The sequence below is a fragment of the Stegodyphus dumicola genome, chromosome 1 (genome assembly GCF_044657685.1).
Source record: "Stegodyphus dumicola isolate Sdum_Otavi_A_Nest chromosome 1, ASM4465768v1".
Taxonomy (NCBI): domain Eukaryota; kingdom Metazoa; phylum Arthropoda; class Arachnida; order Araneae; family Eresidae; genus Stegodyphus; species Stegodyphus dumicola.
In genome coordinates, this window is record NC_140768.1 from 287,157,413 (window position 1) to 287,181,266 (window position 23,854).

The following is a 23,854-nucleotide window of genomic DNA, read 5'->3' on the forward strand; positions in this document are numbered from 1 at the left end:
GTTCTCACTGGGGTTTATCTGAGCTAACGGAGTCAGTTCCATGTGATGGGTCGGCTACGTCATTTGTCTCCGTTAGCTCAGGTAAACACCCCAGTGGGAACGGCCTTTTAAAGTTATGAATTGCCTTTAAAAATTTATGAGACTTTACGTAAGATTGCGTAATTTTAAGACTACGAAATGATATTGACACTGTTTTCTGAAACTTTTGCATTTGATGATGACAGCCAGAAACCAAACGAATATGTTTATATTATGTTTTGTAGAGGCTCGGCTACTTTGGAAGCATAAACTAACTTCGGTCTCAAGCTGAAAGCTAAGCGACGTATTGCTATGTTCAGTACGAAGACAGAGAAACGTAAAAAGGGTATAACTAGACCCTTTTATTAAAACCCAGAATTTAACAGAAGGCACTTTTTGTGCTTGCAAAAGCAGTCAGCATTTCTGGCGTATCTTAAAAGCAATTAATTCAAAGTCAAGCTAAGTTAAATCCGAACTTAGCCAAGGGCTACGCACAATGAATACCGTTCAAGTTGGCTCACGCCTGATACCGGCGTGACAAGCCTAATGATGAGAATAACGCAACGCCGCATATTGCAGACTAAGCAATTCGAGTAGTAACATGGCCTTCAGCGGACGGAACACGCTCTGATTCAACAATCGGAAACCTTCCTTTAAATATACTATGTCTTTCTACCTCATTTGAATACGCACGAATTAAAATTTGCACTCTGAAAGGAAAACGGAAAATGTTTGATGTGATAGATTATGTTAAAGAATACAGGGCTAATCTGCCTAAGTGGAGAGATGCCTTCGCGGAGGGCTTTCTAAAGTAGAAACTGACTAGTATATATTTTACGCATGGAGAAAACCAAAAAAAAAAAAAAAAAACCCTGCAGCCAGCTCGTTCGCCCAGAATCGAACCCAGGTCGCAAATACCAATATTCAGAGATTTCACCGCTCAGCTAGCGGGCCGGAAACGGAAAATGAGAAAGAGACTAAATTAGTTAATATGAAATAAGTGGTTATAAAATAAATAAATACTTACAATCTCATAATTTGTACTTTATTTTAAGAGGTATAATTAGCTTTTACTGTAGTCAAAGAATTTAAAATGTCTATTCATAGCCCAGAATGCACCTCTTTTAAGGATGGTTCAAATTTGTAATTAATAAGTAATTATACAAACATCTTTTTATTACTGGTGAGCCTATAACAAAAGAGCTTACGGATGTCCCAAGTCAATTTTACACCACTCAGTTTGTATCTGCTCATAAAAAAAGGCAATTATCTATTAATAAAATGATCATGAATAAGTGAAAATAGATTTGAGTGAAATTCTATAAAAGTTTTAAAAAGATTAAATTACAGAAAATTATTCAATTAATATTCTTCTTCTAAGACAGAATATTTATATATTATTAAAATAAAAGAATATTTCCAGCACTGCCATATAAGGTGTCATATATAATATTACATCTCAGGTACGCATAATATTATTTCTTATTATTCAGTTTTACAGGCATTGATTTAGATATGGTTTCCCTTAAAACACGTTAGTGTTCCTGCTACAAAAAGCATAAATTATTGGGAATGAGATCAGAAAATGTATTTATTTTAAATATCAGTAATAAAATTGGAGGTCAGGGATGAAAACTGTAACAAGTAAAAGTTGTGAGCGTTGTTATGTAAAATATATTTGTTTCTAAAATGTATTTTACATAACAGCGTTATATATTTATAAAGTAATTACGTTATAGACTATAGAAATGTGTTTGTAAAGTAATTACTTTATTGCGAACTAGGTTGTATTGGCATGAAAATGGAAGAAAATACAGAAATGCGTCCAAAGTTTTGTAATGAACATACAATTTGAGTTACATTTTAATCTATTTTAAGCTTTGTACTACATATATTTGCTCTATGCTTACAAGCATTGGATAAAAAGGAATGGCAACTCATATCTAAGTTCTGAAAAGATTTTATTACCGTAGGTACAAACAGTTACAATCCCTAAATATAATAAACTATCTCGTCTACCTCTTCCTGTCAAATTCACTGCTCTTGATCATTCGGAAAACACAAAAGGAGCACTCCGATCAGAAAACAACTTTCTTTGTTCAACGACATTGTTCTGGTGATTTCCCAGGCCAAATATCTTGGTGTTTTATTTAATGACCGCCTTAACTGGACACTTCATGTTAATAATGTGTGTGACAGGGCACTTAAAATCATCAAATGCTTATACCCAACTATTAAGAAGTACTCTTCACTGAACCTGAACAAGAAAAGACTTATTTACCTCTCCGTTATCAGACCAATCATGACTTTCGGCCGGCATGGTTTCGCCGGCATGGACAACTATCTCCGATAAGGAACTTAAGAAGCTTCAAGTGGTGCAAAGCAGACATCTTTGCATTATTACGAATGCCCTTCTATGTGCGTAACAAATGTCTTCACGACGACCTTAAGATCGAAACGTTGGCGAAGTTTCTTATAAAACTCAATGAACGCTTCTATCAGGAAGCACAAGAATGTAATATAATGAACCACTTTTGAACTTTTCAGCTACGAGATTCTCCATGAGGACTGCCATCTTCGCCCTTTTGCAGCTTTCATGCTTAGAGATAACCAACATTTTCCTACATAAAGCTTAAATGTGTTTTCGCATCTGCTCTGTCCAAAATCTCAGCTGAATATGCGTATACAGCATGATTTTGACTTCCCCCTCATCAATCATTTAATGCAAAGCAAATGGTTGTAAATATTGTGTATATAGTCTTCCAGTTTAGTAGAAAAATTTGTTCTTTATGTATTATATCCTTTCTTCAGGACTCACTTAAGCATTTCTGTCCCTGCATCGCTACATGAAGGAACAAATGAAGACAGCCGGTATACAGCTTGTAGCTTTGCAAGCTAAGCGCGGCGGCAATTGGACGCGCAAACGCACAATTTGAATAAAATATCTATTTGCTGTTGTTGTCTTGTCCAAAAGTTAGTGCAGAAAGGTGAAATAAGGCGAAAAGTATCTAAATCAGCCTTAGCGACATCGACGGTCCTCGAAGAATGTAGAAGCTGGCACTCCGGGAAGACAAAATCCACTCTGAAGAACCTGGCCAGTATGGCAGGACATTCAAAGATGTGTGCTAGACAATATTTATTTGCTGCAAAATATTTGTGCATACTATACATTATTTACAAATGTGTTTATGCAAGGAAATTTTAATACAAAAATTCTTTTACTTATTACTTCATGAAAAAAATTATTCTTAATTTTTTTTTTAATGAAAAGTTCTTTTCTGATATGTACAGATTTTAGCCCAGAAGAGCTTTAGCCCGAAAGGGTTATTAGTCCCGAAACAGAAATTTGCGTCGTCCACTATAAACGCGAATCACTTTCAAATTGTTGCCACCAAATTTTAATACCCTGCATTACTTTTAAATAAAGTAAACAATAAAGAATCTTGCATGTATGTATGTATGTTCCTCGCTTCTTGAAAAACGGGCGTCAACTTTTGAATAATGTAATTCACCACACGAACATGTGCACCAGAAGCCCATATTTTGAATTTCGAATGTTATATTTCATATTTTATAAAACTTTGGGAGGTTTATCTGCTTATTTTTAATTAACAGTACATTTAAAGTTGCCATTTTCCTAATTACTCTCTTTTCACTCACGCTTTTCATTCCAGAATGTAAATGAGGCAGCGAGCGTTTTTTCAGGTAGAAAAAAGTGCTATTCAAACAAGAGTTTCGGAAGTTAGTTTTAGAGTTTGCCAGCCTATTCCAGGCCACGTTGTGCCGTGATTGTTAGCGACTTGATTTAACGGCGTTGAGTGATTCTATCCATTTAGGCTTATCTCGCCGGTTTTCTAAAACCAGAGCCTTCCTTGAGCGTTAAGCTATCCGGTGAGTCGTTAGGCTAATCTACTACATTCTGAATTTGTTCATCGTTAGGTACTTCTGTTAAGCCAGAAGTGCTTGGGTTGTGTAAACCCAAGTTGGGTAACTGTTAAGTTGACATTGTTAAGTTGTGTTCGAATAAAATATACACCCTTCTTCTGACTTTTGTTTTGTTCCACAAGGCTAGAAGATAATTCTTCAATAGTCTTTTTGACTATAGTGTATGCTCCCTAAGAGAAGTAGACTTTATAATTTTAATGAATTTTTTATTAACAAACTCAACGGTTTCAAAGCGAGCAGTGGCAACACTGTAGAGTCTTCCAATGTGTTTCGGAATCATAAACTGGTAGACCTACTGATAGATGAAGTAGAGAATTTTCGCTAGGTCTTGAAAGAACAGATGACTGCAAAGGTTTTAATAACCTTTTTATTTTAACTGGAACTGAACAAAAACGCACTCACTCTGTGCTACAATTTAACCGCTACTTCTGCTAAGTAACCTGAACAGAAAATATGATGTACACTGCGAAAAAAAAAATGAGACAGTTCTACGTCTCCCGTTCTACTGGGTCGATTGACGAAATTCCACTTTCGTTTTTCATGTCTCGAAAGCGCGACGTAGGATATGCATTAGATTTATACATAGCATTGTTCTAACATAGATATTTTGACACAAAATCGGACTTTTTCTGAAATGACATGGCAATCGCTTTCCATATTTCAATTCTACGACTAAAATTACGCTAAACTGCCAAGTTTGGCGTAATTTGAGTCGTGAGAATTCTGTGTACGAAATTCATATTTCGGTACTTTTCCGTTTCGTCGGCGCAAATCTCGCCAAGCAGACTTTATTGGCGACAACATACAGTATACACATAAAAAATATTTAAAAAAATGTTAGTTCTAAGAATTTTTTATTTTGAAGGCATAAACATTTTAATATCGCTTAAAATTTTATAAAAAGCCAATAAATGAAGACAACAAATTTGTAAAAAAACATTAATTTAAGAATTTACTATGCTTTCATGGTTCAACATCCTGATTCGCCGGTTCATATCACGTGACCCAAGTGATCTCATCTCATGTAAACTACTCTACAAAAATCTAATGCTCTTAGTAATTATCTACATTAATTTCAAGTTAAATCTTAATTTGGAACACAAGTTTATATGCGAGAAATATTTCAATTCGTACGAATAGCTTACTCAGAAATTATGTAAAACTGCAGTGCTTTACTTCGCTAATGCATTCTCATTAGAATTGATGAATTTAACCCTTGACTTTACCTTTTCTATATTTTCGGTTTCGGGTAAGCGCTGTGATTGCATCCTAATTGACTTAATTATCGAAAATAGCCTTAGACATAAAACTGTACTATCTGATAAAAATCCTATGTAATTATATGCCAGTATTGAAAGAAACAATCAATCTGATAAGAAAAAGCTGCGACTTGTTTCGAAAATGAGGCGTAAAAGGTTACCAGCGAGAATATTCCGTTTGGCATCGTTTGTACCATTATTGGCGACTTTATCGCTTGCGCCGGCATAACGGAAAAGTACCCATATTTCTTTTTTACTACTTTTTAATTAAAATAAAAATTTTATGCTAGATTAACTCAAGCAAAAACAAAAGTGAATATATTATGAAATACCTATTAAATATCTGCTACAAGCACAAACAAAAATAAAAATACGCATCACATAAAATATTTGTTAAAGCTTTGATATCAAATAAAAAGCAATAAACAAATTTTCAAAAAAGCTGCCGTATAACACTATGATCAAGAGGCGTCCAGAAAGATTCCGTGATATAGATTAAACACGATTTGGCAAAATACAATTTAATTTCATTCGTTAATGAGCATTACATCCCCTTCAAAGTAATCCCCTCCGACTATAATGCATTAAGTCAACATCCCCCCCCCCCAGTACTCAAAACATGTCTTGAAATGTTCTTCGTGAAATCTCTTTAAGATCGACAAAGAATTTCCTTAAAGCGTGACGCAAAGCAGCATTTTTACCAAGGAAATTAAAAAAGAAGTCATACAGCGCTATGTCAGGCGATTGGTATGGTTTATTTGATTATGACAAAACACACAAGGGGCTATCTGCCTAAGGGAAGGGATGCCATCGTGGAGAACTTTCTAAGGGAAGCTCGCTTGTATCTACGTTACACATGGGAGAAATTAAGGAAACGCCAATGCAGCGAAGCCGTTCGCCGAATTCGAACTCCGGTCAAACTACCAGTGTTTAGCGACTTCACTCCTTCTCCGGGGAGGGTCGCAGTGTCTGGTGGAAGCAGAGTTTGCAAAGCTATATTTTTCAAAATCTGGCTCACAGTTCTCAGCCAGACGCACGATAAGGCGTATTCCTACTTTGTAAAATAGATGCGTTATCGCGCCAGAATCTGGGCGTTTTCTACGCATTTCTGCATGCAAATGCCGCAAAGTATTGGAATAATATTCTTTATTCATTGTTCGACAAATTGATTGAAATTTCTGATGCACAATACTATGGCGCTCTTCCGAGCGCCATTTCCTTGATCATCGAGCTACATCTGCATCAAAATCGTAGTTCCCATTTATTTTAAGAAGCACTGGCTTTATGGAAATATCTCTTGAAACATTTGAACACATTTTAATTTTGCACAGAGATTTATTTTTTTCTGTCTCATCAAAAATTTCCATGAGGCTTGAAATCAACTTCTAAAGTTCTTCAAATTATGTTTCAATAAGGTGCGATTACTTTGCAAATTTTTAATATTTATTGTACCGAATCTGTTTCAGTTGTAAGTTTATAACAGAAAGTACTGATAAACTGAAACATTCAGATTTTTAAGTTTGAATTGAACATTAAGGCCACTTCTCCTGGCGTCAAGTTCTTAAACCTTTTTCGATATTTTACTAAATTCAGCGCTTCTAACATAAATACAGCATATTTATACGTAACAATCCTGTGTATAGTTACACAAACTTAAAAACCTAAAGTACCTTTTCAGGGTACTCCCCGCTCCCCTGATCAGAGGCCCGGTGTGCCTTTGAACCTAACTAATTTTGAAGATAGTGCAGATAAAATTTCCTCTTTAAGTTGACGTAATTAAATTTAATTTCAATACTTTATTGTCATTGAAACCAATAAAAACTGTATATTTAGATGGAATGAAAAGGGTTTCCATTTTATGCATTGTCGAAATAATTGTGTTTTGGTCTTTATTTAACGGAAATTTTTAAAAAATAATTCACTTTTTAAAATCCCAAATCTTTCTGAAATAAAGCAGACTAAACTTGGGAAAAGGGATATAAGTTGCGCTACAACAAATACGAATTTAGATTGAATATAATAAAAAATCAGCCATATTATGAGGATTTCTAATTATTTGGATGGCTGATCCTAATCAGACAGGAAGTTTCGAAATTTTGTTGCATTTATAAAACTTTATATTTAGTAATATTTTGTGTCAACAGATGGCAGCACATCAAAATTCTAATTTGGTTAGCTGCCTAACTATTTCCAAGCATCGAGATACATGGTTTGTAAAAATAATAGCATATTTAACCTGCACGGAATAAAAATAAATATTCAGGTGCGTTTGTAGCGCTTGATTTTTATGTATTATACGTGCCTGTATATGGATAAGGAAGGAGTGAAAATGATATTTTATAGGATATAGATGATTAGAACACGCTATCATCTATATCCTATAAAATATCATTTCATTCGCTAGTGGTGCCACCTGTTATTGAGAAATGTAGTTAAAAATGATTAAAATCATCCCCGTTGCCTCCGTACAATATTATTCAATTGTGGCAAACGCTACTTTTCAATTTCTTGAACATTTGGTCATTTCAGACATATGCGAGCATCCTCGAAGGGATTTACTTTCAAAACTTCGATATTGAGAGCTTCATGAAATATGCAATTCTAATTTTTTTTTATATATATATTTATTTATTTATCCTTATAACTAGAATTGAAGCATTAGTGGCGATCACAAATCTTATTTTCTAAGTTTACAAAACTTACTTTATACAAACACAGCAAAAGATCGCAAATTTTAACAAATATTTTGTAATTCTTTGTAATTCTTGAACGGACGAACTACTGACGGAATGCGAGGAGGCAAGATCTAGAGAAATAAGGAGGGTGATACAAAATACCTCATTCAGTAAGTCTTTGAATCACATCATCGAAACGTGGGTCGAGTATTGCCATGATGGAAGACGACACTTCGACTATCGTTCACTTTTACCAGTTCTGCTTCAATTTTTACTCTTAAAACTGTCATCTGGGAAATGAGATTTGGTACCTACTCAATCTTCTTCAAAGGATCATGTGCTGTAGTTTCAAAATATTTAGTCTAATAGTTGTGTAAAGAGGATTCTCAAAAACAGTCTTCTAACTGGGTGTTTGTTAACAGAGGATTATCCAATGCGGGTATTATCTTCGAGGCTGAAATTTTCACTCTTAAACTTCTCAAACCACCTTCGAGCTATGTCTTCAGAAACAGCACTTTATCCACATATAACATAAATTTTATGATCGTCTGTTTCCTTTTTTAAAACAAAACAGCATAACATGACGAAAATGAACTTTGAGATTCTTCATCCTCAACTCTGCAGTGAACAAAAATTAAACTGCAACACATGTCAGAATTATGCAACGTGAGCAGAAAAGACCCTATTTAAGTATTCGTATGAATCAAGGTCACTGCTTGCCAGCTGCAGCAAAATAATTAGAAAAGAACGCGTTTCAGTTTGAAAAACCACAAAATTTTCCGGATGATCCAATATATAATTAAAAATTTTTTAAACTTCTTTCAGCCTCACAACTTCAATAATATTTTAACAATTTACTAATATACTGACAACTTTAATAATATTTTGAACACGATTTCCGAATTCAGATGCTAAACTGCATTCTTGAATTATCTTTAAAAGATACGATTTTGCTTCAAAGACTTTTAATAAAATAGCATTGTTTTTTAAACTAGATATTTTTTATGGAATATCTGCAGCATTTATATATTTAAATGCCAAGCTGGCCCTTTCTTAGATACCTAATTATCACTCCCTTTGGGTAGATCGACCTCATGTATTTTGCCAGAGTCCATCTAACGTAATCCAACCTAACCTTTAAAATACGTGTAATGATATAAATTTTTTACCAGTTAGTGACTGGAAATCGGAATGTATCTAGATAATTTTATATATCTTCATTAAATTGTGACATTAAAACAGCTTTTATTTCTATTATGAAAAAAGTATTTTTCAAAAAAATTAGCTTTTATATCAGTTGATTTTGAGAAGGATTTATTGACCTTTCTTTTCAACTTGTTAGTCCAAACGGGCAATTTGTTGAGAAGGGCTATTAATTTCGTTTTGGCATTTTGCGTTGGTTCACTATAAATGCCGGTTCCCTTTTCAAACTGTTGCCAGTGGCGTAGCGAAGGGGGGGCAAGGGGGTGTATGATGCCCCGGGCGCCGCTCGCAGAGGGGCGCCAAATGGTCTCCAAACAAGATTTTCCGGAAAATTTCAGTTTTTAGTTTGATTGATTTCTGGAAAATATATTTAAAATTAATAATTTTTAAATTACAATTAATTAGTAATATTATATTCTCAGTAGTATTATATTCTCTTTAGTAATATTATATTCTCATTGTATATAATATTATATTATTAATAAATATATCAACTTATCTATAATACATATAAAACTTTTAATTGTTTAAAATTGTACTTTTTTAAAAACAGTTATATGTAGAATAAATAATAACGTTTAATAATTCTAGATCATCGTATATCTGCTTTTTTCGCCGGCACAGATATATTTGTAGCGGTTTGCTACATCATTGGCAAATAGTTGCCTCTCAAAAATACTCCAAAGTCAATAACGATTCATTAAAGACTCAAGTTGTTTAATAAAACACATTTATTAGACGTAAGCACATCGAAACTCAATATGTGCATCGTTAAATATCACAAAAAGATGCATTTTCTTCTTACAACTTAAGAACAGAGCATAAAAAAATTATTCTTAAAATTAAAAAATTCTGATGTGCACACCACATGACTTCCTTGTACGGAATATTAAATTATGCGCATTTTTTCTTGCATTTCATTTAAACTTATTGGATTGAATTAAATCTACTTCGCCTACAGCGCATAAACCGCAATAGAATAAATGCATTCTTTAAAATTCACTCTAGTATTTGTTTACCATAGGGACACTCTGGCGCTAGATTCACATAACAGTATTTTGTTTCATTCATATTATAACTCATAATGCACAAAATTTATATCATTTAAAAAATAGAATTATCTAATCGTTGCCACATGCTCTATTCAAATACTATAATAAAGCTAGGATGATGCATAAAAGAAATTAAGCAAACAAAACAAAAATGTTTTTCACAGACGATTGAGTATTTCTCATTCAATTAATTCAGTTCTCGCTTCGCGAGAAGGCAAAAATAGATAAAAACTCAAAATATCTATATTAAAAATTACGAAGTAAATCTTAAACACTTATTTCCTCGAAAAAATTTCGGAAAGGATTAAGCAAGATTTAATTTGCAATAATAAATGAAGGCGATATCTTTGTTGTTGCGAAGCTAAGTTTCTATAGATGGGCAACAGTCTGCTGTTTCAAATGTAAATGTTTCAATGTTTTAAATGGCCGATTTTGCATTCGTTAAGAAACTTCATAATTTTGTTCATAGCAATTGCCACGTAGGTGTGCTTTCGCTAATAAAAAGTTTTTTAATGTGTCATCACTAATATTAAATCTAAATTTAGTCCTCGTTTTCGCAACAACACTGAAAATTCCTGTCACACTCTGCATTACTATGGAACTATCAAGATGGCCAACATAATTCTAGACAGTTCACTATATTTTAAAATTCTATCAGCACCTTTCAGTTTTCCAATTAAACTCCACTAGGTGTCAATCCTAGCTGATTTTATAACTTCATCCAAGTTTTCTAATTGTAAACTGCTGTTATGCAGCTGTTGGAACTGTTTCAATTTTTTCTTTTTTTTAGAACTCCTTTCAAGATAATGTGGTGTAGTGGCTGAAACCGCTATGCTAACCCTGGAATCTCTACCGTATAATTGGTTTCAGAAATCACACTAGTTACTTTACCTGGCTCTATCCAGTTCAGAGCCATTTTGTGTGGTTTAGACGTGGCTAAAACAAGCACGAGATCTCCGACCTTAAACCTTCTCGTAACAGCGTTGCGATCATACCAGAGTTTCCTTTTACTCTGACACTCTTTCATCCTCTCTACAGCCAGCTACTGACACTTCTTTAATCTGTTTATTAAGTCTAGAACATACTCAACCACAGTGGGGTCTGCCACAGTGACTTTCTTCCTCTAACCAGTTTTCATACACAATCCTTTGAGGCATTCTCAAATTTTTTCCATGTACTAACTCGCAGGGACTAAAACCTGTGCTCTCATGGCTAACAGTTCTGAGGGCGAACAAAGCACATGGCAAACATTCTTCCCAGTCCTTCCCGCTTTCCAAGTACAAAGCCTTCAATACCCTTTTCAAGGTGGAATGCAACCTTTCAACAGAATTGCTTTGAGCGTGACACACAGAAGAATGATACACCTTAATTCCGAACTTGCTAAAAAACTCAGATGTAAGTTCTTTTAATATTTACTGCTGTGGTGTAGTGGCCGAAACCGCTATGCAAAACCTGGGTTGTGACATCAGGTTCAAAACAAAACACAGCATAAAAATTTTATTGAACGCAAAAAAAAAAAAAAAAAAAAAAAAAAAAAAAAAAAAAAATGGCTACATGCAATTCTCAGAGAAAAACCTATCACAACTCCTCCCCTCATAAAGAAATTTTCTTGACTATTTAAGGAAAAATTCTAAATACATTTCACTGCTTTCAAAACACAAGTGGTAACTATTTAAGTGATAATAGAGAAGCCAGTTACATTACCCTGCACTTATTTCTAGATAACATAACCGCATAAATACAACAAAAATAATTTAAAATACTCCTAATGTATGCCTTATACAAAGCATATTCCTCAAATTTTACACAATGCTAATACTTAAACATTTGATTCTAACCATTTTGAAAATGAAACACACTATGCAAAAAAATTTAAATCTACAAAAATATAATTCCAAAACACTACAAAATCATTTTTCAAACAACAGTTTACAGAACAAAAAGGATTGGCTCCTCCATGTACTTCATATGCTAAAATTCCTGCTGTCTGTAGATCTGATCTCGAATAATCAATCACTGAGATAGGACACTCTTCAACATTTACAACTATATTTGGATGAGATCCCAATTTCTTTTTCCGGACTTTATGATTTGTCAGTTCATCCAAAGAAAACTCGCCAATAGCTGGTAATGTCTCCTTATACATTGCACGCCATATAGCATATGCATTTCATTCAGCATTATAATTGAACATCATTTTTACAGCAAGGTTATTTGGAAGCAATTTCTCAGAAGAAAACGTCTTGATAGAAGTGGGTTTTTCGAACATCGAACTCTGCAGATCTTGTGTTCCTTCAAGTATGCGATATAATAAATTTTGTTTGGTGTTGAACATTATCATGAGTTTCTGTTGCTTGTGCTTCCGAGAATTCTGCTGGCGAAACATCCGCAAGAATAGTCCTTTCTTCTAAACTGATGTCTGGAATTTTAATGTCCTCCTCCGTATTACTGGTTAACCTCCTTCCGAATGCTCATTTTTAACGACCCTTTCAATTTCTATCTCTTTCTCTTCTTCCGATCTGGAATCTAAGTCTTCTGTAGTCTCTCTCTCTAAACTCCTGCGCGCATGCGCCTGACTAGGAGTCTCCGCAACATTCAAGAGAACAGGTCGTTCCCTAATTTCCTCAATCAACTGTGCAGTTTTATTCCCTAACAAATAGTACTCTTTATCTAACTCTACCGGAGTAACCGCTGCCTTTGTGGTGACCGCACCAAAATCACCTTCATTGCTTACTTTCGCCAAAGGTAAACATTTACATTCTGTGTCCAAAGGCTGTTTCATCCATACAGTTTCCCCTAATAAGTCATTAGTATTAATCCAAGTACTATTACACAGATCTATACCAGCTCCAGTATCTCTCAGATATTCTCTCTCTATCCCATTAATTACTGCTTTCTTGAAATACGGCTCAAAATATTTTCCTAAACTCTCCGTTCCTAGATTATTCACCAGATTAGCCTTATTCTTTTCCAGCGATGGACAGTTAGGTCGGATATGTCCGTCCTTTCCACATTGGTAACACCTTATTTTCCGCTGTTTCTCGAAACCTGCTTCATTGAAAACTTGCTTTTTTTTAGGAGCCTCCACTTTTCTATGCTCCTCTGATTTAATTCTTTGATGACCACTACTTTTCTGATTAGAACTACAGTTAGAATTTATATACCGCTCTCTATCTTTCTCAAATGGTTTCTTTAACCCCGCTGTCTGTTCTAACTTCCTCATATCTCTTTGCAAAGCCTCATACTTGTCGCATTTCTCTGCTAAAATGGAAGCTGTTTTAAATTCTTCGCAATTGTCTAAGTAGTGCTCTCTTATTTCTAGAGGGACTCGCCGCTTAATTTGCTCAGTGAGCATAAGTTCCTTAAGACTTTCAAAATCTTGAACTTCTACTGAAACCAACCAATTCCCTAAATACACTCTCAATTCATACACTAAATCCACCCATAACATTCCGTTTTTTCTAGAATGTTCTTCAAATTTTGTTTTTAGTGCCCAAGAACTAAGCTTGAATCTCTGCATGAGTAAGTTCTTAACATGCTGATAATCGTCCCCTTTATCCGCTGGTTCTTTCACTATTAACTGGGCTACATCGTAAGGTAATAAAGGAATTAATTGCGAGACCCAATCAATCTCATTAACCTTCTCTTTTTGAGCTTGTTTCTCAAATAGCATAAAGAATAATGAAGTATCTATATTACTCGTTTCAAAACGCGGTACTAGATCTTTCAAATTAACCTTTTTTTCTCTAGATTGTTCAACTTTCGAAACCGTGGAAGCTAGGCTATTAGTCTGAACCACATTCATCGGTTTTAACCTTTCCAATTCAAAAACTCGCTCCCGCTCCCGTTCCCGTTCTGCTCTCTCTTGTTCGGTTATTTCTTCTGCTTTTCTCTGCTCAGCCGCAGCCCAAATTCTTGCCGCGTATTCTTTCGCAGCTTCTTCTTCATAGTCCTCGGCATTTAGAATAGCCTGCCTAATTTCTCTTACTCTATTTGCCTGAGACACATTTGTTTCAAACTCCTCCGCTAACTCCAATAGCAGAGCTTTAGTAAATTTCCTCATAAACTCACCCATTATGGAAAATTAAAGAAAAATAACCTACCTCGGAATACAATAACACAAAAACAACAACAACAGGTCTATCTCTCCAAAACTGAATAATTCCCTAACAATTCTGAGCACAAATTGCCTTACAACATTTAATGATAATACCTATGCCTACAAACAAAGCGTATATTAAAAAATGCTAATTAAGAGGCAACCTTTTCCTGCTCTATATCCAAAATAAGCCTAGTCTCGAATAACTGGCATAACCTCTCCAAAATCACAAAAATGGTACTCACCAATTTTGAAGACGCCTTCGATTGACTCTCCTGGCACTACTTGGATATTCTTCAGGGAAATTTCACTATTTTGCGGCACTAGATCACGCTTCCTCCGGCGTTCCCTTCTGACACACTGTCACTTGTCACTGAGGAGGCTTCACCACGCGAACTGTCCTTGCACGCAAAATTAGATCGTTCTTGAAGAGAAAAAAGTCTTGACTGTTTACATAAAACTCAAGTTCACAGGCGAAAAAGTCCGTTCCTAAATTTACTCTCAGAAACAATCCCTAAAAGCTGCCACCAACTTTTAATATTTACTGCTGTGGTGTAGTGGCCGAAACCGCTATGCAAAACCTGGGTTGTGACATCAGGTTCAAAACAAAACACAGCATAAAAATTTTATTGAACGCAAAAAAAATGGCTACATACAATTCTCAGAGAAAAACCTATCACAATAATAATAAATATCAACAATGCGTTCATCCACATTTATTGGTAATGAGGCTGCCCTTTTTTCAGCTGCTAAATTTAAGAGGTAACAGATGCACCTCATAATCTGCAAATCTGAATTTTCCTTTCTTAAGATGCCTGCAACACCAGTCTTCCAGCCTACCAATACTGGTGCATTATCGGCACCAAATGCTAAGCTATTATCCAGAGGGACTGCATTTTCTTTAAAGTTTTAATAATTAGCTGTGCTATATTAAAGCTTGTCAAATGTCTTTATAAAGTGGGGGCAGAAAGTAAACTGCACTCAATTTCTGAAGACTCTGGATTAAAAAAAGAAACAACAATTGGAAACAGTTTTGAATCGGTATTATTGCTTCCTCCCGTAGAGAGGCAGAATGGAGCTGTTTTAATGCAATCATTAACTGAAGATTTATTTTTCAAACCCATTTCTTTAACAATTGCACCTGTTTTGGTTTTTGCACTTGAGTATTTCATAGCGATTTCACTATCTAGAAACATTTTTCTAAATAAAGCTGCAGCATGTTCCGATGCATTCAGTGGCAGGTTATGCTCCAGAAAACAGACATTCTGCATTAATAACTTTTTGGTCCTTTGTTTCCGAAGAAAAATTTAATTTTTCGTTTTTTTTTTTTTTCAAAACAACTCATGTTGTCCTTGTGTTTTGTGTACGCGCATGTTTGAGAACATCCGCCCTTCCACCATGCGAAATCGAAAAATCGCAACGACAGACGGTACACATCGCAAATTTATTACATTTCCTTGAGGAAATAATGGAAGGAAAGTCAACTGTGTACGATTTTTGAAACGTACACGAGTATTTCACATTTGTCGCAGACATAACAAAAGATGATAATTTCTAAAACTAGTATTTCCCGAAGGCACGTGTACTCACACAACTCAGGACAAGATGAACGAAATAACTAAAGAACATCCAAATAACAGCTTGCTTTGTGCTCATTGGGTAATATACACTGGTGTGCAAAAATTAAGGACGAGACGGTTTTTATCAATATAACTTTCAGTGGCGTAGCGAAGGGGGGGCAAGGGGGTGTATGATGCCCCGGGCGCCGCTCGCAGAGGGGCGCCAAATGGTCTCCAAACAAGATTTTCCGGAAAATTTCAGTTTTTAGTTTGATTGATTTCTGGAAAATATATTTAAAATTAATAATTTTTAAATTACAATTAATTAGTAATATTATATTCTCAGTAGTATTATATTCTCTTTAGTAATATTATATTCTCATTGTATATAATATTATATTATTAATAAATATATCAACTTATCTATAATACATATAAAACTTTTAATTGTTTAAAATTGTACTTTTTTAAAAACAGTTATATGTAGAATAAATAATAACGTTTAATAATTCTAGATCATCGTATATCTGCTTTTTTCGCCGGCACAGATATATTTGTAGCGGTTTGCTACATCATTGACAAATAGTTGCCTCTCAAAAATACTCCAAAGTCAATAACGATTCATTAAAGACTCAAGTTGTTTAATAAAACACATTTATTAGACGTAAGCACATCGAAACTCAATATGTGCATCGTTAAATATCACAAAAAGATGCATTTTCTTCTTACAACTTAAGAACAGAGCATAAAAAAATTATTCTTAAAATTAAAAAATTCTGATGTGCACACCACATGACTTCCTTGTACGGAATATTAAATTATGCGCATTTTTTCTTGCATTTCATTTAAACTTATTGGATTGAATTAAATCTACTTCGCCTACAGCGCATAAACCGCAATAGAATAAATGCATTCTTTAAAATTCACTCTAGTATTTGTTTACCATAGGGACACTCTGGCGCTAGATTCACATAACAGTATTTTGTTTCATTCATATTATAACTCATAATGCACAAAATTTATATCATTTAAAAAATAGAATTATCTAATCGTTGCCACATGCTCTATTCAAATACTATAATAAAGCTAGGATGATGTATAAAAGAAATTAAGCAAACAAAACAAAAATGTTTTTCACAGACGATTGAGTATTTCTCATTCAATTAATTCAGTTCTCGCTTCGCGAGAAGGCAAAAATAGATAAAAACTCAAAATATCTATATTAAAAATTACGAAGTAAATCTTAAACACTTATTTCCTCGAAAAAATTTCGGAAAGGATTAAGCAAGATTTAATTTGCAATAATAAATGAAGGCGATATCTTTGTTGTTGCGAAGCTAAGTTTCTATAGATGGGCAACAGTCTGCTGTTTCAAATGTAAATAATCAATGGCCGCTATATATATATATATATATATAAAAAGGCTTAGCGGCACTTAAACAACTTTAAAATTGTTGATAATTCTAAAAATATTGCACACAGATTTACTAAAGGCATAAAAACCTTAACCGGAAGATAAAAACAACATAATTCAATCATTTTTAAAGCAAAAAAAAAAAAAAAAAAAAAATGTACAATTTACAAACATATAAGAGTAAAGAAACTGAGATCACTGAGGCGGGTAACAAAGTGGATATATCTATATACGTTTGGTGCGGCCGATTGCAACCAAAATACGAGGTGCACATTTACATGTTATAGCAGTCCTATATACAAAATTTCAACCTTCTGGTGTATGTGTGATTATGGCAAAGCCTCGAGGGCTATCTGCCTAAGGGGAGGGATGCCTTTCGTGGAGGACTTTCTAAGGGAAACTGCCTCGTATACACGTTACACATGGGGAAAACCACGAAAACGCCCATGCAGCCAGCCCGTTCGCGGGATTCGAACCTCGGACCGAACTACCAGTGTTCAGCGACTTTACCGCTCGGCCGCTGGTGGGCTCAACCTTCTGAGGCTACTCGTTTTTGAGTTATGCGAGATACATACGTACATACGTTCGTACAGACGCCACGAAAAATTCTCTTCAGAATTTATTTTAAAGCAGTTTTATAATTTTTTTGGAGGAAAGGAGTCTTTTATTCTGTCCTTACTTACAGATATCACGCGAAAACATTGTTAAATTGCATTCAGTAGCGGTCAAAATGGATATTTTCTTTGAAATATGCTGCCTGAAACTTTTCGCGATTACAATACTTCCTTTTTACTTCGTACAAGGAAGTAAAAAGAATAGAATAGACTTAGGTATTTTGTTGTTGCCAGAACCTAACTACTAAAAAATCGCGCAGTTACAAACAAGTCACAAAATGAAATTCAGCACGCATTATTCAAAGATAAAAATAAAATATAAACAAAATAATAACTTACGTGGGTAAATATTTGAATGATACAATTTTTCACAAACATAAATATTATTTTTCTGCTTTAAGAATTATTTTACACTACTAATTTTGAAAGAAATACAATTTATTATTCACCTTTTAAAAACGTTCTTTTTTAAACGACATCATTCTACGATTATTTTCGTTTCTTACAGTTGCCACTCACAGTCTGCATAAAGTTGTACGAAAAAACGATTATATATGGTTTGTAGAGGTTACACAATTCCCAATCCAATGCTAATGTAGTTAGGTAATAATTATTCTTAATATGTTTTTTTTTATCTCAGATTCAGCATTTTATTTTTATTTGCATTATTTTCTTACTACGAAGATATTCTATACAATATATTACTGTAAGTGTTCTTTTTTTTTTTTTTTTTTTTTTTTTTTTTTTTTTTGAGGGGGCGCGAAAAAGGTATTTTGCCCCGGGCGCCAGTTATGCTCGCTACGCCACTGACTGTTGCCACCAAATATTAGAGCCCTGTATTATATTTCAAGAAATTAAATAATGAAGAATCCGCACAAATGTATATTTCTCACATTGTGATAAAACAACGGTACCTAGAGTCATCCAATTTTGAATAACGTACACTTCCACTCGAATATGGGTATCTGGAAGCCCAAATTTGGAATTTGTTTTATTATCGGTTTTATATTATGTAAACCTTTAAAGAAATTTTTAATCAACAAACTCAACGATTTAAAAGCGAGCAATGGCAACACTGAACGGGGGGGGGAAATATTTTTATCTCCAGCGCTCGTGAGACCCGTGTATCGGAAAATCTAAAGATATGCTCATTTTAAAATTATTTTGCCATATTGCTCTTGGACTGAATTCTATGGTTTAAGTGCGAAGAACATGATATTTAATAAATAGAGGTAACACACAAAAAATAAAAAAAACGACTCTTTGGGGATAACATATAATCTGAAAGCTTTCAAAATTTTATGTAGTTTTTTTATATTCTGTTAATATATTCATCGTTATAGTTAAAATTTCACATTTCTCAAAAATATCTTCCGTAAAGAAAAATATAATCCTTTTTTTTATATTCATTTGTTTAATTCAGTATGGCAAACATACAAAGGCTATTTATTCAAGGAGAAAGATGCCTGTATGAAGGTATTTTTAAAGGAAACAAGCTCGTATTTATGTTTCAAATGACGAATACATCGGAAACACCCAAGTAAATATATTCCCTGGCATTCGATATCAAGCTAATTTCTGTATTAAGCGTGCAGCTTTATGTATATTAAAGCTTTTGATCGCAAGTCATTATTTATATTTTCTTTTCATTGCAGCATTAAATTCCACGAACACATTTATAAAATTTTAAGCTGATTTTCTTAAGTAATCAGGTCAACCTATTGTAATGATTTATCATTCAGTGCTTTTTACAAATTTTAACATTGTATAAAGTGATAAAAAAAGTTGAAAATAATATAAAATACGTGACAATGGTTTTTTGGCCCATTTTAAATACTATTAAATCTTTAATAATTTGTAGGGATTTGGATTTATATTTATTTTAACTAACAAGTTAAGGCTTAATTTGAAACTTTCCTATAAGCCTTTATTCCTCTAATTGTCATTGACAGAATATTTAAATTTTGTAGGGCGTGAAGGAATGTAAATTTCTACTTTGAAGAAAGTATCTAAAAGCCGAGTTTTAGTGAGAAAAGGAAGAGAATTAGACCACCTCCTCCGTAGATACGTTTGTTGATTGCTGGTTCATGTGGCTTAATTGCATTTTGCTTGCTGCCACTAGTTTCGAAGGGAGTTTAAGTAACGGGATCTAGCTGAGCCCTGTAGTTTAGTTCTATCACTCCTTAATATCTTCAAATTTTTAGTTTCGTTATCTGATTTTCAGTTACCGCACAAGCAGAGGCGAAGTTTGTTAGCGTCGAGTTGGCTCATTGTAAATTTTAAAGAGTTAATACAGGGTACTTTAACTCTTTGCTTGTGCAGTTACTACTATTCCAGTTTTCACACGTAAGTATACCTACTGGACTTTACAAATCAAGTTTTTGATTTCATTTTGTTAGTTGCTTAAAGAAAAGCACGCGAGTTGTGCTACTGTGAAAACGTATAGATAACCTTTTTATTGATCTAAATTTGCTATTTTGAAACGGTGTTCCTTCATACGTCTTGAAATTAAAAGTTAATTATCATAACTTATTTTTTAAGTGTATTGCTAAAATTCTGCGGCTCATTCGGAGCCTCTTCTAGCCGTTCACCTAAGGCACGTGCCTCACTTGCCTCAACTTTGTCCCATTTCTGCAACTTAGTTTTTAAATATTCGAATGAAATGCTAAGGAATTTTATCAAAAACATATACTTTTAAAAATGAGCAAGTGGAAACATCCACATACTAAACCAATAGAAGCTTAGATATTTTAAAGATCACGAAGAATTGATGACAATAAAACGATAATACTGAAGAATTCAGGAATAGAGTTTAATAATTGTCTGAATTTGCAAATTGTGTCAGAATAATTTTAATAATAACTATGCAATGAAAATTATATAAGACTTTCACTCGACCGCGAAAATCAGTCAAATCGAAATAAGTAATAGAAACGTTCTGAAAATTATCGATGGTTTTTCTTAAAAGAAAAGAAAAAAAAAAAAAAAAAAAAGTGTACTTCGAAAAAGTTCTAAATGTGAATAATATTTTTATACTAATTATATAACTTTTATGTTTTCTGCTATTTTAATTGTCAAAAGGTATTTTTAACATTAAAGCTAATTATTATTTTGTGTATAAAAGCTGCGATTAAACGTTATTCATATGAATTACAGTGTATTATTTAAAATTGCTTGCTAAGTATAAAATTATAAAGAGGATATAGCTAATTTTCGTTGTATACAGGAAATCGTTTAGCTTTTTGTTTCAGGTAAATAATTTCCTAGATGTGGCTCTGTTTTCTCCTGTAATTTCTGGTACACTTCTGTATTAAGATCTGTCGTAATTTTAAATACAGGTCAAGCTAACAGACATAGCTAGGTTTAACATACATGAGGTCTGTTAATTGTCCATTAGTTGATCGTACTTGGTTCATCAAGTTTAATAGAACTGTTATAAGGTATTTTCTCTCTCTTTTCTGCATGCCTTCGTGGCGTAATGGTAGCACACTCGACGCGTATTCGAGAGGTCCTGATTCGAGTCCCGTCGAGGACATTGCTAAATTTTCACGTCTCCCTCTTCGGGATAACCTAATGTCTTTACACAGTAGTTAATAATCGCAAGCTTCTTCTTCTTTCCTCACCCCATTAGCAGGTCATTTAAATAACTGTCTAGATTTATATTTCTTTCGCTTTTTTAAGAGGTTCCTTGCTTTCAGCATCTATAAATCTTCATGGCACATGCCCTATGTGCACTTCATGAATAGAAAATGCTGCTAAAGCAGCAAATATTGTGGTAAACCTATTGCCATTGAAACATTTCTAAACAAAAAAAAAAAAAAAAGCCAATGGAATAAGTTGTTACAGTAATAAACATTGAACGCTTACTACCTAAAAGATAAACACAAAGATGTCAGTAGATTCAGAATTCACTTATTTTACTTAGCCACCATTTCATGCTTATTCGGAAAAGGGGGAAAAAAGCAGCACCTCCTTTAGGAATTAACAAATGTCAGGATAAGATGATAACATACAATGTATAACGTTCTTTTTGTGCTGACTGCATACCATATATATTCGTAATTTGAAAAACTATTACCGAAAAGAATTTAGAAAAGCAAATACGATTTCCATGTTATTAAATTTTTGTACTGGTTGAATTCTGAACTGCAGATTGGTAAAATCCTTCTCTGCATATAAAACTTCAGATAAAGGGAGACATCATATAGTATAAAATATGTAAGCCAACTTAATGTCGTTTATAACTACTTTGTGTTATAAGTGTGTTTTAATGTCAAATGTCATAACAAAACACAACTAAAAAGTAACTGATTCTGCAAAAGAAGAAAAATATGCAATTAAATATTAGAATAATATGATTAGAGAATCATGAATCGTACATCTATTAGAGAACCACAGAACAGATATGGTTGTTAAAACAACTCATTGGCTTTTTACCAAAATTCTAATTCGAACAAACGAAATAGTATTCTTACTACATTTTAATGCTAAGTTTTATCAGTTGATGAATTGATTTATTTCCTAGTTGTTTTACTTGCTGATTTCTCACAACTTCTATTTTATTCAATATCTTTCGAATGAAATGTTTATTTTTTACTTATGTTTTACTATTCATTGGACACGTAAGCGAAGAAAAATACGTCAGACAATGAATCCATTCCTGATCTCTTGTCAATTCCTGATCTCTTGTCTGGAGGAACAAATCGAGGCCAAAAAATGCATGTAATCGCTTAAGACAGAAAGTTGGCTTAAGAATAAGAAATTGATTCGGGCGTGGAGATTTGATTCATGTAGAAAGTATGGCTCGCAAATTCTTCTGCCTTTTCTTTTTTTCTTTTTTGCTTGTTCAGTAGTTCCATCGAGTTATTTTTCCATCAGCTATTAGATAAAAGAACAAGGAGAAATCGTATCAAGTAAATGCTTCAAAACTGGCTTGCCCATAGTTCATTGTTCATGCACATCAAACTTAAATCGATAAGAAATCTGTTTTAAAAATGAAAATACTGGAACAAGTAAATGGAAAACAAAAATTTTTAAGAAAAAAAATCTCCTTCATTCCATTTTTATTGTATCTTTACTTCCGTATTAATAAAAGTGAGCGATGTGCTCCGAGTCCAATCGATAAATTTATGTGTAAATGAGATGATGAATCTAATATTGCATCAAACGGTTTAGCAGTAAATCTAGTTCAATGAAATAGTAAATGTGGTTTTAAAGAACTAAATACAAAATAAGAAATAAGAAAAATATTTCAGGGAAAAATTTGAAAGCTTTCAGATTTTATATTACGTCCAAGGAGGTGTTTTTTAATGTTTTGTGTGTTACTTTTATTTATTAAATATCATGTTCTTCGCACTTAAACCATTAAATTCAATTCAACAGCAATATTACAAAATATTTAAAAGAGCATATTTTTAATCGTTCTTAATCAAAAACTCATAAATGCTTTACAAAATATGAAAGAGCTAATAAAACAAATTCCAAATTTGGGCTTCCAGATGCCTATATTCGGGTGGAGACGTACGTTATTTAAAATTGATATCTCTTGTTTGTTGTTTTATCACAATGGGAGAAAAATACATACATTTATGAAGATTCTTCATTATTTAATTTCTTTAAATGTAACGCAGGGCTCGAATATTGTGTGGCAACATTTTGAAAAGTGAAACAGACATTTAAAGTTTTAAGCGCAAAATGCCAAAACGAAATGAATAGCCCTTGTGGGCTAACGCCCTTTAGGCTAATAAGCAATAAAATAGTTCTGATCGAAAGAATCGGTTGTCTAGGATTCCAATCTGAAAACATAAGTGAAAATACTATTCTTTCACTGTTTCCACTTACTTTTTAATTTAGATTTATTTAAATCGAATGTGTGCTTTCATTATATCTTGTGTTGCCACTCAACGAAGTCAAAAAAGTTTGTATTACAGGTTGAAACAATTCTTTTAATATATATGAATGCTAGTGAAAAAAAAACAGATGTCATACTTGGATTTAGCAATTCGAAATCCATAAT

General features: G+C 33.5%; 1 protein-coding gene across 1 annotated transcript in view; it reads right to left on the bottom strand.

Annotated features, from left to right (window-relative positions):
- LOC118205541 (uncharacterized) overlaps positions 1–23,854 on the bottom strand; it is a 208,359-nt gene that overhangs the window by 175,180 nt on the left and 9,325 nt on the right. The gene's annotated exons all lie outside the window — the stretch shown is intronic.